The 13,781-nt window shown below is 51.4% G+C and overlaps 1 long non-coding RNA gene across 3 annotated transcripts; it reads right to left on the bottom strand.

Annotated features, from left to right (window-relative positions):
- Positions 1-9,525: 9,525 nt before the first annotated feature.
- Positions 9,526-13,035, bottom strand: LOC110142579 (uncharacterized). Of its 3 annotated transcripts, none has more exons than XR_011486860.1 (5): positions 12,930-13,035; positions 12,654-12,768; positions 10,524-12,377; positions 9,804-9,881; positions 9,526-9,715 (listed from the first exon to the last, which is right to left on the bottom strand). It is a non-coding gene; the product is annotated as an uncharacterized lncRNA (long non-coding RNA). The 3 variants fall into 3 exon arrangements; XR_011486857.1 differs by having other exon boundaries at positions 12,944-13,035; XR_011486865.1 differs by having other exon boundaries at positions 10,524-10,761; positions 12,944-13,034.
- Between the last annotated feature and the right edge of the window lie 746 nt (positions 13,036-13,781).

Raw genomic sequence — 13,781 nt, 5'->3', positions numbered from 1 at the left:
GAGAGAGTGATCTTAATTCTGTAGATGAGTCTCACCTTGTCTGTCGTTGAAGTCACAGAGCCGTCTCCAACTAGGCTCAGTATGAGGGGAGAACATGTGACCAGCACGCAGGACTGTCTGTACGTGACTGGCTGTGAACTAATTCTGGAATCTTGCTACCCCAGGCACCCATCTCCCAGTCCGGGGAGGATAACCAGGGGCAGGCAGGGATAGCGAAAGTGGCTTTGAGCAGTGACAGGCTCCACTCTTTGGCTGCCTTCCAAGAGGATCAGCCAGGCTCCTGGCCGACCAGACTTGACCGTCAAACTTATAGGTTAACAAGGGACAAGAAAGAGTGGAGGATGCAGGTTAGAAGAGAAGCCTGCTTCCTCCAGGACCACAACCATCCCCAGCTTGCAACTCTATTCCGAGAAGACGAGAAGACGTGGGGGAAAAAATAATCAGCCTGTGGGTGTAGCTGGCTCTCCCTGCCCTCCCACTGTGCCTCAGAATGAAAGAGCTAGTGCCAGGCCCACCTGGGAGATGGCCCCACCCTGCCCATTCCTGTTCTTCCTGATCATCTATCGAAATCGGGGGGTGGGGGGTAAGGGTGCAGAGCACACCTGTCATCATCATTCTCTTCTCCTTCCCACACCCACACCCAGCTGGTGGGAGAATCTGAGACCATCTGTGGTTAGGGGACTCACAGAACACAGGCTCACAGAGAAGCCCTCCGTCTCTGTTCTAGTCTCCCGTGAAAGCGTCGGGACCCCCAGGTAGCAAGTCGTGTGACCTTGCTCACTTTTGCTGTTGCTCCTGCTTGCCCATCCCGTCCCCCAGGATGCCAGTGGGGCAGAATCATTCCAGGTTCCCTGGTGTCCAAGGGATGTGAATTAAGCAAATAGAGTACTGCCTTGCACTTAATATTCCAGTGTGCCTACATGCTCAGTCATGCCCACGCTTTGCAACCCCACAGATTGTAGCCTGCCAAACTCCTCTGTCCATGGGATTTCTCAGGCAAGAATACTGGAATGGGTTGCCATTTCCTTCTCCAGTGGATCTTCCCGACCCAGGGATCAAACCCTTGTCTCCTGAGTCTCTTGCACTGGCAGGCAAATTCTTTGTCCCACCCGGGAAGCCCTTACTATTCCAGAAACCTGTCTTAATAACTTTTATTTTTCCATCAGTAAGAAGGTAAGTCTTAAATCTTTCATCTTAACACCATTAGGACAAGTTTGTTATAAAATTTGGACAAAGCGGTTTTATAACAACTGATACAATATTTCAAACATCAACCATTTTTATCCGCTCTATTGTTTTTTAATTTTCGAGGTCATCTGAACATTCTTTCAAAGCTTTGAAACTACTAAAATACAATGGATTATGAATGTTTATAAGAAGAAAAGGAAAATAGCAAATCTTTTAGCATTAGGGGAAAATCCAGTCTTCTTAAACATAAAGGGTTACAGTTCAGTAGAAAATAACTTCTTATAAAGAGGAGTCAGGAAATGTATTTGCTTTGAAACTCTACTTTTAACCTTCAAAATTCCTGAAGAAGCAGTTTATGATACTTTAAAAAAAAAAAAAAGAAAAAAACTTTTTTTAACCTCTGATCATAGTTTCCTTGAGTTAAGAGAAGTGTCTTCAACATTAATAGCACTCCACATCTCAACATCATCCCTAACACCTGACACATTCTATTATTAACCCATAAGTTAACAAAACCCAAAGAAAGAAAGACGGAGGGATGGAATAAAGGAGAGAGGAAGGAAGGGAAAAGGAAGGAAAAAAGGAGAGATCCACTTTCAAAATGGTGGCAAGAGGAACTGCAAACTTCCTCCCCAGTAAAACACTCATAACTGGTCAAAAAAAATTTTTTAATTGTATTTTTGAGGGTTTAAACTCTCTAGAAATTGTCCTTGATAGGAAGGGTGAGAGTCCATGGCACTTGAACAATGACCCAATCCCTCTTTGCTGCTCACCTTAACAGATGCTCCACTCTGGGTGGGTGTGGCCAAGAAAATGGGGCTCCTGCCACCCCCAGATCCCAGTCGAAGAAGACAGTGGGTCCCCAAGTGGGGTGGGCAACCCGCATTCCTCAGCCCCCATATCACACAGACTAAATTGCTGGTGAGTACAGCTGAGAGAATGGTGGCTTCCGTCTTCCACTCATAGGGAGAGGCGCTACCCCAGGCAGGGGAAGACAAAATACCGAGCCCCTAGCTCCTCTTGCCTCAGTTTCTTGTAGGTCAGAAGCTCCATGCTGGGAGCAGCAAGCCGAGAAGACCAGAGGCCACTGCTCCCCAACAAAGCCCCGCTGTGCAGTGTCAGTCAGAGGAGGAAGCCACTGTTGCTGCCCCCAGCAGGGAAGCAGTGGCTCCAGTCATGCCGTGGAGAGAGAAGGCCATAAGACGAGAGAGCAATGATACTGAAGAGAGAACGGAAAGAAGGAAGGAAGCAAGAAACAAAGAACGCTGCCTTTATTCAGAACAAAATGTGGGGGAAGTTCTGGCATAAGGGCACTCTCAAAAACAATGGGGATTTTGGTGGTAAACAGTGAAGGGAACAGGGGCAGCCCCATAAGAACAATGAGCTAAACTGCAGGTCAGCTAATTTGTCAGAGAAAACAGAGAGACAGAGGCAGCTAAGACTCCTCCAAGCAGTCAGAACAAACATCAAAGTCCTACTTCAAAAACCACTCCTGGGAAGAGGCCGAGATGTAACTGGATCAGACCATGAGGCACAGTTATACCCCCAGGCATGGTTGCAACCAATAGCACAGGCAGTGGAGCCTAATGGCTGGGTGTGATGCCAACAGAGACAGGTGGTTTAACAGAGAAGTCGGGGGAGAGCAGAACACTGTCGGCCCAGGGTGAGCATGCACAGCCTGAGTTTGTGCCCTCTGGGGAGTGACATCAGAGGCTTCACACTGCAGGGAAACACACTCACAAAAATAATCCTGCAACATCACTAAAGCAACACACCAGCCACAACACGAAGCCGAGGCTCGGGAGGGGTGGGGGAGTGGCAGAGGTCAGTATCCGCTAGCAGTTTGTCTTAACTGTCTTAAAGATCTAAAGAAAAAGTAGATAAATTTGACTTCACCACTATTAAAAACTTTTGTTCTTCTAAGGCCGTTATCAATGAAGCAAGAGGACAACCTACACAAATATTTACAAATCATACACCAGATAAGAGTCTAGGGTACAGAATCTATAATACACACACACACACACACACACACACACACACACACACTCCATCAATAATAAAAAGACAAAAAATTCAATTAAAACTGGGCAAAGCATTGACCAGACATGTCTCCTAAGAAGATGTCAGATGGCCAGTGAGCATGTAAAAAGATGCTCAACATAATTAGTCATTAGAGAAATGCAAATCAAAACCACAAAGAGATACAATCTCACATTCACTAGGATGCTATAATCAACAAGACAGACGTTGGCACGTGTCGGTGAGCATGTACAGAAATGGGAACTGTCATACATTGCTGGTGGGGATGGAAAGTGGTGCAGCCTTCTTACTATTTCTGTAGATTAATGATTGCCTAGGGCTGGAGAGTGCTGGGAAGAAATTGGGAGTGATTGCCGACGGGTTTAGGGTTTCTTTGGGGAGAAGATAAAAAATGCTCTAAAATCCAGCATGGTCATGGTTGCACAACTCTGTGAATATACTAAAAGCCATCGAATTGTACACTTTAAATAAGTGGGTTGTGTTGTGTGTGCATTATTTTTAATAAAGCTGTTGTAGTTTTCAAAAAGAAAGGAAGAAAGAGGGGAAGGGAGGAAAGAAGGAAGGAAGGACAGGGCCCTTTTGCCCCTCATCATTTCTTACATCCTCCTACAGGACTTAGAATTAGGAGTATTTTGTGCCCCAAGCTGCAAAGATCTCTGCTTCTACACGGGAATTCCTGGCTGTGATCCATAAACAGTCCATGTCAGTGAGAGAGAAGAAGTGTTAGCATGAGAGTTAAACCCAAATGACCTGGCTGCTTGCTGCACCCCCCACCCCCAGCCGAGTGTCCATGGCCCAGCAGGAGGCTCTGGGCTGGAAGGTCAGGTCACTGCAGAAACCATTTACAGCCAAGAAGTAACTGGACAGCTTTAGACTTGACCATAAACCTGAGTAGACGCCTGAATTCCCCACATTAGGAAACCTAATTAGGAAGAAGGATGAGAGAAAGGCAGCCGATCATTGAATGGAACTTTTTCTGTGTCCACAAGTCTCTTCCAAAGCCCCAAGCTAAAAACACAGAGCACCTCCATGGATTGGAGGGCCTGAAATGTCATGTGCAGTCTTGGACATCACAGAGCCCCAGAGGTCCAACCATGAGTTCCCTGCTGTCTCCAGCTTGACCCCAGCCAGCGGGAGAGGGTCCCCACACCTCTAGCTGTGCTCCACCTGGTCCTCCATCTAATGGGTTTCATGTACGTGCCACCTGCCATCCAGAAACTGAGGATGGCAGAAACTGCCCACACCAGGACCAGTTCCCCTCAATCCCCACCCCACCCCTTCCTGGCCCCAGGGAGGGAAAAGCAGACCCTGCCCATCCCAGGGCCAGGACTCATGGGCCTGGGATCAGGCAGAACTAGGGGGAAAACCTTTGAATTTGCTATCGGATGAGAGTTTTTAATTAATGACAGGGTGTTTAATACCGGAACATAATCAAAAATCAATGGTAGGACCTGCTCCCAGTGTCACTGAGGCTAGGATGGCAGTCCAGCAGATCTGGGTGTGGGGAAGTGGGAGCCCTGGGCCGCTTAGCACAGAGGCCCTGAAGTCAGGAAGCTGGAGGCTCAGTGACAGAGGCTAAGAAACAAGGAAGGAGGCTTCCCTGTGGGTCAGCAGTCAAGACTGTGCCTTGCAATGCAGGAGGAAGTGTTAGCGCTCAGTCGTGTCCAACTCTCTGCAATCACATGGACTGTAGCCCCCCAGGCTTCTCTGTCCATGGAATTCTCCAGGCAAGAATACTGGAGTGGGTAGCCATTCCCTCCTCCAGGGAATCTTCCTGATCCAGGTATGGAACCTGGGTCTCTTGCGTTGCAGGCAGACTGAACCATCTGAACCACCGCAGCAGGCCTGCAGGGGACTCGGGTTCAGTCGCTGGTTGGGGAACTAAGATCTCACATACTTCCAAGCAACTAAGCCCGTGTGCCACAAGGAAAGATCACATAAGGTGCAGCTAAGACCTGACACAGCCAAAGAAATAAGTGAAAGAAAGTGAAAGGGAAGTCGCTCAGTCGTGTCTGACTCTTTGCGACACTATGGACTGTAGCCTGCCAGGCTCCTCCATCCATGGTATTTTCCAGGCAAGAATACTGGAGTGGGTTGCCATTTCCTTCTCCAGGGGATCTTCCCGACCCATGGATCAAACTCGGGTCTCCCACACTGTGGGCAGACTCTTTACCATCTGAGCCACCAGGGGATCCCTAACAAATACATAAATATTTTTTTAAAAGAGGAAGATGAAGAAACAGCAGGGTGGGCATTCCAAACACAGCAATTACAGGAAACACACGCAGCCCAGGAGTGGAGGAGAGACGGAGGGCAGGGCAGGCTCACCCCTAGAAGTTGGACCCCGGGGGGCATCTGTCCACAGCTGGAGAAGGCTGGGGGTGACCTGTCCCCACTTCCTAGCAGGGCCTCCTGCAGCATTGGAGACACAGCCGCAGGGCCTGTCCCCAGAGAAACAGACAGGAGGGAGCGTGAGGGAGAGCCCCAGGACCTGCTCAGCAGGAGGAGAGGCAGCGAACGCAGGCCTCCCTTTCCACTTCTCACCCCTTCTGACTCAGAAGGTTCAGTAAATTGGCTCCTGCCTCGTTGGCCCCAGGAAACAGGGCCAGTGGTGCTCAGACGGGAATGTCAGGGTGGTCTGACCCAAAGTCACATGCGCAGGGCTACTCTCCAGGAGAGCACCCCTGGGGTGGGCGGACTGCACCGCCTGGGTCATGGGTTCATCCTGCAATCTGCCTCCCACGTGGCCAGACAGGCCTGGGGTCTGAGCAGCCAGACCCCAGAATATAGGGGGAGGATGTGAAGAGCTGTCTCATTGGGAAAGACCCTGATGCTGGGAAAGATTGAAGCAGGAGGAAAAGGGGACAACAGAGGATGAGGTGGTTGGATGGCATGACCGATGCAATGGACATGAGTTTGAGTAAACTCTGGGAGTTGGTGATGGACAGGGAGGCCTGGCGTGCTGAAATCCATGGGGTCACAAAGAGTTGGACACGACTGAGCAAATGAACTGAACTGAACTGGGAGTATATGTGTGGTTTGGGTGGGGGGAGTGGGGATGTCGCCCGGAGGGAGACCCTTGTCATGCACACCTTCCCACATCTGAGGTGTACCTGCTGGAGGCTTGGATCCCCAGGTGGGGCATCTGGTCCTATATGTTTCCCCCCCAGGATGAGGCCAAAGTCCTCGCTCTGCTGGAAGAATTGCTGGCAGGCTCCCCCATGCCAGGCTCAGCACAGCTGCAGGTGGACGCACAGCAGAAGGAGAAGGTGACCAGGGTCTAAGAGGGAAGGGACACCCGCCCCACCCGGAACCTTCTTTACAGAGGCCCCCAAAGTCTCCACTGGAGAAGCGAGGGGAGAGAACCCGGGCCCCCTCCCTCCAGGCCCGCCCACTTCCTCCCCAAGTAAAGCAGATTGTTGTTTTGTTTGTGGCTCCTCCGCTGCCAGGTGGAGATGTAAATGGGAAAAACTGACTGAGGCTGTTTTACATAATGATGACAAGGAAGCCAGAACATTTAGGGAAACAGGAATTTGTTGCTTTGAGAGGCCTTCCAGGGATGAGTGGCAGATTAAGGAGGCCCCAGAGGTGGTGGGGGCAGAAAGAGCTTCTTCAGGAAGCAGGGGCAGGGTACGGGCGATATGGGGACCACCCCCGGCCCACACAGAGGATCCTCCATCTCAGACCAGAGCCCACAGATGTAGAATTTCTTTAAGAATTTTCTTATTTTGACCATTTCAAGTATAAGAACGATAAAGAACTGCAAAGCTTGACCTTCTGGTCGTCTGGGTTCAGATACCAGGGAAGCCAGACTTGCATGCATCCCAGAGCCCCAAGGACAGGAATATCTCCCCTGGGGGAGGGGTGGAGCTCAGTTCTGGCACCTAACACCACGCAGGTTTGTGCAACTCACACACTCCTGAGACTCAGCTTCCTCCACCGTAAGATGACTTGACACATTCCTTCCTTGCAGCCTAAGGGGCATGTGAACCAGCGGATTTCCTGCCATAACAATAAATAAGGAGGCACAGCCATCCGCGATTCCTGCCCTCCAAAGGTGAATTTTTGAGCCCAGAAAGAATACTGCCTGCTATCTGGCAGTCACTGAGCTGCCGCCACTCCCTAGGGTGAGCAAGGAACTAGTTCAGTTCAGTTCAGTTGCTCAGTCTTGCCCAACTCTTTGTGACCCCATGGATTGCAGCACACCAGGCTTTCCTGTCCTTCACCAACTCCCAGATCTGGCTCAAACTCATGTCCATCGAATCAATGATGCCATCCAACCATCTCATCCTCTGTCGTCCCCTTCTCCTCCCGCAAAGAAACTAAGGAAGTGAAAAATCAATTTGCAGGATGCTGTCCCCTGATAGCCGTGATGCGTGTGAAAGGAATAATTTCAGTGAGCCCAGACTCTAGCATCTCCCCCTGCATAGTATGCTTAATCGTTCAGTCATGTCCAACTCTTTGCGCCCCCATGGACTGTAGCCAGCCAGGCTCCTCTGTCTATGGGGATTCTCCAGGCAAGAATACTGGAGTGGGTAGCCTATCACTTCTCCAGGGGATCTTCCTGACCCAGGAATCAAACCAGGGTCTCCTGCATTGCAGGCAGATTCTTTTGCAGCTGAGCTACCAAGGAAGTCCCATACATAGAAAAATGCTAAATTCCTTAATGTGAGATGTCTGGTGTTCCTTAATTAACAATAACATTTTGATGTTCAGACTAACTGCCCCTTGTCGCAAACTTCTACATAACCTGACTCCTCTCCCCCGCCCCCACCTCCTCAGAACAGTTTCTCTGGGTTACTTGAAGATACTGTCTCCCGGGCTTGAAGTTCTAGAAGTGAGTGAAGTGAAGTCGCTCAGTCGTGTCTGACTCTTTGCAACCCCATGGACTGTGGCCTACCAGGGTCCTCAGTCCATGGGATTTTCCAGGCACAAATACTGGAGTGGGTTGCCATTTCCTTCTCCAGGAAGTTCTAGAACTTCCCACCAAATAAAATCTGACTCTCAGCTTCTAGGCTGTGACTAGAGGTGCAGCTTTGGGACTGGGCGTGCTCTTCATGACCCCCTTAGGTCTCATTTCCTCTTCCAGCCCTCTCTCCTCCGTATTCACTGCCCCACCGCCCTTGATGCTGGGGCTGCTATCTGCCCTCTGACTCTCCTCCCTCCCCGCGCATTCCCACACCCCGGCCTCACAGTCCCCCCTCAACCCCAGGAAAACCAAGGACCTACATCCATCTGCTGAAGCCCGTCACTTCCCAGGTGACACTGACGTCCCTGCACAGCAGGCGTCTCATCCTTGCTCCCGGTGAAGCTCGCGAAGGCACTTTCCTGCTCTTGGCATCTGTGCTTCTCCCCAAAGCCTCCTGCATCAGGCTTTAGCAACACAGGGCCACACTTATTTACAGAGGCCATGGCAGTGACACAGTGGGGTCCCAGCCACCTCCTGTCCCAAGTGCTGCCAGACAGGGAAAGTGGGCCCTGGGTTAGCCAAAAGATGCTCATGACCAGACAGGGTGTAAAGCAGTCTGCCCGGTCAGAGGTCTTTCCACCTAACCTCTAGTATGTCTAAACCTCCAAGACTGGTTTTTGCAATTTGAACTCTACTCTGGACAGAGCTGGCCACTGGGGCTCATAGCAGCGATCAGCAGAAGGAAGGATAATCAGTTCACCCACAGCAGCAGCCCACTTTGCCGGCAGCTACATGGACCACAGATCCATTTGTTCAGGCGGCTGCAAGGTTAGGCTCCCTTGACGTTCATTTCCTGCTCAGAAAGGCGGTGAGTCATCTCCCTCCTGCTTCTTCTCCTGTAAGTATTGCTCTGAGACCAGAGTCTGCAGAAGGAGAGGTCACATGGAACCCTTTATTTAGCACTGAAGTTCTTAGCCTGGGGGCGGGGAGCACCCTGTGGGGTTGCTGGAAACAGCCCTGTAAGTTCTGAGCACGCACCTGAGCCAAGAAGCTCAGTGCAGCCGGGAAGTCCTGGAAGTCCACTGACATTCAATCGCTGTCTTGTGGTTGAGGTCAAGTTAGCAAGTTGGGGTGTAGACCACTGGGAAAAGACAGACAGCCCAGGAAAGCACCCTGGCTTAAGCAGCTTAGTGCGGCACTTTGTTGAAAGACGGGCTGTCTGCTGTGTGTCCAGCAGGTGGCGCAGGACACCTTAGCGGTCAGCTCCCACCGGGCCTGGTGCACATTGCTGACTGGAAATGTGCAGAGGTGCAAGGCTATCACTTGACCAAAGATGTTTTCATTTGCACTAAGTTCAGCCAAATTTAACACAACACTAAAGTGGCGACTTTGGCAAGAGAGAAGTTTTATTTGTTTCTGTGTGAAAAGTGTCCTGGGCTGGTATAAGAGCTCCACAAAGGTGTGCATCCACAGTGCAGCCTCCTTCCTCTTCAAAGCAGCCATCTAGGATACGTCCCTCAGCCTCCTACTCCAAAGAGACTGCTAGAGCTCCAGCCATCACATCTGAGTACTGTGCTGTAGAATAGAGGAGGGGGAGAAAAGCATGTCTCCGTGCTCTAAGGAGTTTTCCCCAAATTCAAAGACATCATATAGTTCTCCTTACAATTTATCAGCCAGAAAGGGAGACTGGAGACTGGAGTCCTTTACCTGAGCATTGCTATCCCTAAATAATTTCATGGCTCTGTTTGGGGAAAAAAAAAAGAATGTAAGAAAGCAGAGTTGAAAGCAACTAGCACCCTTGGCCAAATACCAATATAGGATGTTAAAAATTCCTTTATGCAAAAAAAAAAAAAAATTCCTTTATGCCAACACAGCATATTTCCCAACCCCCAGAAATCAGGACATTGAGGACTCCTTCATCGCCTGCCCTTTTTAACGTTTTGCTTTGTATTGGGGCATAACCACTTAACAGTGTTGTGATAGTTTCAGGTGGAAAGCAAAGAGGCTCGGCCATACATCACCATGTGTCCATTCTTCCCCAAGCTCGCCTCCCATCCTGCCTGCCCTTTATTGATAGAACTCCCACATGTGTGTCCCATGTCCAGATTCTTCTCTAAACCCCAGGATTGTGCATCTACCTAAACGTCCCACAGGAATCCAAGCCAGCTCAGCACCTCCCCATCCCAGTCCCCATCCACCCGCTCTTCCTCCTGCTTTCCTGGCTCCAGGGCTCCACCCTCCAGTCCCCACCTAAGCCAAGAACCGGGAAGCCATCCTGGGTACCCTGCTCCCCCCCACAGAGCCTTACACCCCCTCTTCTTCACATCCCTGGACCACACTTCAGAGATGGGATGCAGAGGCCCCCCCACACCCCCCTATGCACCTGAGCTCAGCGAGAAGCACCCATCTCTGAGGAAACAACTGCGAACTGTGACGGGACTGCAGAGACAACCCCTCCCGGGGGCTGAGGTGTGGCAGGGGTGCCGCTGGGATGGCGCGGGTCAGGCAGAGACGGGGGTGTGAGTGGCCCAGGCAGGGAGGGAAGGACTCCGGCAGGGAGGCAGCTTGAGGCAAGGCCCAGAAAAGAGAAATGTCGCTGGGAACTGCAGAGTCCCCTGTGACTGGAACGTGAAGGTGAAGGTGTTATTCGCTCAGTGGTGTCTGACTCTTTGCAACCCCATGGACTGTAGCCCGCCAGGCTCCTCTGTCCATGGGATTCTCCAGGCAAGAATGCTGGTGTGGGTTGCCATTTCCTTCTCCAGGGGATCTTTCTGACCCTGGAATCGAACCTGGGTCTCCCACAATGACCATATCAACCAAGAATCCGCGGGCAGGTTCTTTACTCTCTGAGCCACCAGGGAAGCTCCCCTGTGTCTGAAGCAGGAGCAGAGGGCGTGAGTTGCCCTCTAAGGCTCAGGGGGCCCATGGGATTTACTGGGGTTTACTCGGGGCTCTCTGCAGGGCAGGCGGATGGGTTCTATGATGGAACACAATGACAGCTGGGAGCAGGGCTTGACAGAAACGAACGAGGAGGCAGAGAGACCATTTATGCTGAAAGTATTCGTGCCAGAGACTGAAGATGCTAAGTCAGGGGCGGGGTGGGGGGAGGGGGGGGCGTTAGCACTAGAGGTAGATTCCAGAACAACCCCGGAAGCGAAGAGCCAAGTGTGTTGACGGGATGCAGAAAAGGAAGGAAAGGGAGCAGCCCCGGGGACTCCCAGCCTGGGTGCAGGGGTGTGCCAGCACCCGAGACAGTCCCCGGGGCGGAGGGGCCTGCTGGGGATGAATGGGGAAGAAGTGGTCGGGCCCAGGGCATGTGCATAGCATGGACCCCAGGATGGAGAACACCCAGCTGGGAGCAGCAGACAGACACAGGCCCCGAAGGCTGAGGAGCAGGAGGGGAAGGAACCTTGGTAGTGTCGATGGTTCCACCGTATCGACTCTTTGCAACCCCATGGACTGTAGCCCACCAGGCCCCTCTGTTAGTGGAATTCTCCAGGCAAGAATACTGGAGTGGGTTGCCATTCCTTTCTGCAGGGGATCTTCCCAACCCAAGGATCAAACAAAGAACCTTGGAAAGAGAGGCCAAAGTTAGATATGGACGCTGAGAAAAATGAGAACCAGAGGGAGGAAGACAAAGATAGAGAGACAGAGACACAGAGACAGACACAGAAGCTGAGCACTGCAGAATTGATGCCTTTGAACTGTATGTTGGAGAAGACTCTTGAGAGCCCCTTGGGTTGCAAGGACCGGTCCATCCTAAAGGAGATCAGTCCTGGGTGTTCACTGCAAGCACTAACGCTGAAGCTGAAACTCCAATACTTTGGCCACCTGATGCAAAGAGCTGACTCGTTGGAAAAGACCCTGATGCTGGGAAAGACTGAAGGCAAGAGGAGAAGGGGACGACAGAGGATGAGATGGTTGGATGGCATCACCGACTCAATGGACATGCATTTGAGTAAACTCCGGGAGTTGGTGATGGACAGGGAGGCCTGGCGTGCTACAGTCCACAGGGTCGCAGAGTCAGGCACGACTGAGCGGCTGAACTGAGCTGAGCTGAGACATCGGGAGCTGGTGTGCCCTGGCCGGCAGGCAGAGCCTGGCCTCTCAGGACACATCGTCCACAAAGTCGTCCACCGGCCGCCGCAGAGCCTCCCGCTTCTGCTCCTCGTGGCCACTCGTATCTGTCGTCCTGAATTCCTCAGGACCTTTTAGGTTGCGAGTGATTAAAAAAACCCTGAGGAGGAAGGGACAGGCTCTGAAAAGCCAGCCGGACATCACTCCCAGGGAAGGCAGGTTCAAGGACCAAGCCCTGGAGAAGAACAGACCGGCTCAGACGCAGGACTGGACCGCCGCCAGAGGTCAACATCCGAGTCTCATGCCTGAGCCTCTGCAGGGAGTCCATCCTCCCCCGGGGGGCCCTCCACGCGCAGGGGTTGTGGCCTCCCTCACTGAGGGCGGGGGCGATGCCGTCCCCAGGGCCAGTTTACGAACTCCGGGAAAGGACACCTACTGGCTGGGATCCACGGGCCGTGAGGCGGTGGGCAGGATGTGAAAGAGATCTGTGGCCACTCTCAACCTCACAACTGGGGTAGAAAAGGCAGTGCCCGGAAGAACGTGCTAGACGCCTGGGGAAAGAAAGGCGATGGCGGCCCTAAGTCAGGTGGCCCCCAGCAGGAGCCCCCTCCCCAGCTGGTGATCCCCTCTCCTCCTGCTGAGGCCTCCTCCCCCAGCCCTCCCTCTCCCTCTCTGGGTCTTCCTCTCTTCCTCCCTCCCCTCCCCCACCCACCTCCCCTCCCCCACCCCGGGCTGGGGTCTTCTCTGCTTCTCCCAATCAGCCTTCACTCCCTCCCTGCTTTGCCAGCCCTGCTTTCCTCCAGGCTCTGAGGCTCTCGCACACTTGTAGTGTTTTTGTTCCACTATGACATTTAAGGTCCCCATGGTTACCTATGCTCAGAGCTAAACAAAACTCTAATCTAGCCTGGTTCTGGCCAGTGCCAAGCGCGGCCAGGCCGCTACTCCAGCTCCGGGTGCTGGACTTCTCCCGAGACAGCCAAAGACAGCACCAACTTTCTTGGCAGCCTTGTCACAGCTGAATCACACTGAGTTTTCTGTTTCCATAAAACATGTTTTTAAGATGATCAAAGTAATCACATGCTCACTGGAGAAAACTTTGGAAACAGATAGAAAGGAAATCATTAAAAAATAACCTGCAATACTTTGTTTTGATCCATTTCAGCCTTTTACTTATACAGATTTTAAAACATTTTTAACACACATTGACTTAGTTTGTGAAAGCTCCAGCTTTCACTTAACCTTTTATGAAGAGCCTTTTGCATATCACCAAAAGTCCCGTGAAGATACTTTTAGTGTGTTAATGATATTCCTTTCACAGTTACTGATACAGTAACTGACAGTTACTATTCTCTCCCTCATGCTTTTGTGAATTATTTTATTTAATAACTTACCAAGTAGCTTCCCTGGAAAGTAGGTACTTATTTTCTCTATTTTGCAAATGAAAAAACTGAGGCTTAGAGACCTTAAATAATTTGCCACAGTCACAGAGCTAGTAAGTGGCAGGTCAAAGTTTTGAACCCAAGACAACCTGATTCACACTCAGGGTTCCCTCCTCACCACCTCC

Source organism: Odocoileus virginianus, chromosome 1, assembly GCF_023699985.2.
Source record: "Odocoileus virginianus isolate 20LAN1187 ecotype Illinois chromosome 1, Ovbor_1.2, whole genome shotgun sequence".
Lineage (NCBI taxonomy): Eukaryota > Metazoa > Chordata > Mammalia > Artiodactyla > Cervidae > Odocoileus > Odocoileus virginianus.
Note: the sequence above shows the minus strand (reverse complement) of the source record. Positions and strands in the feature narration are given on the sequence as shown.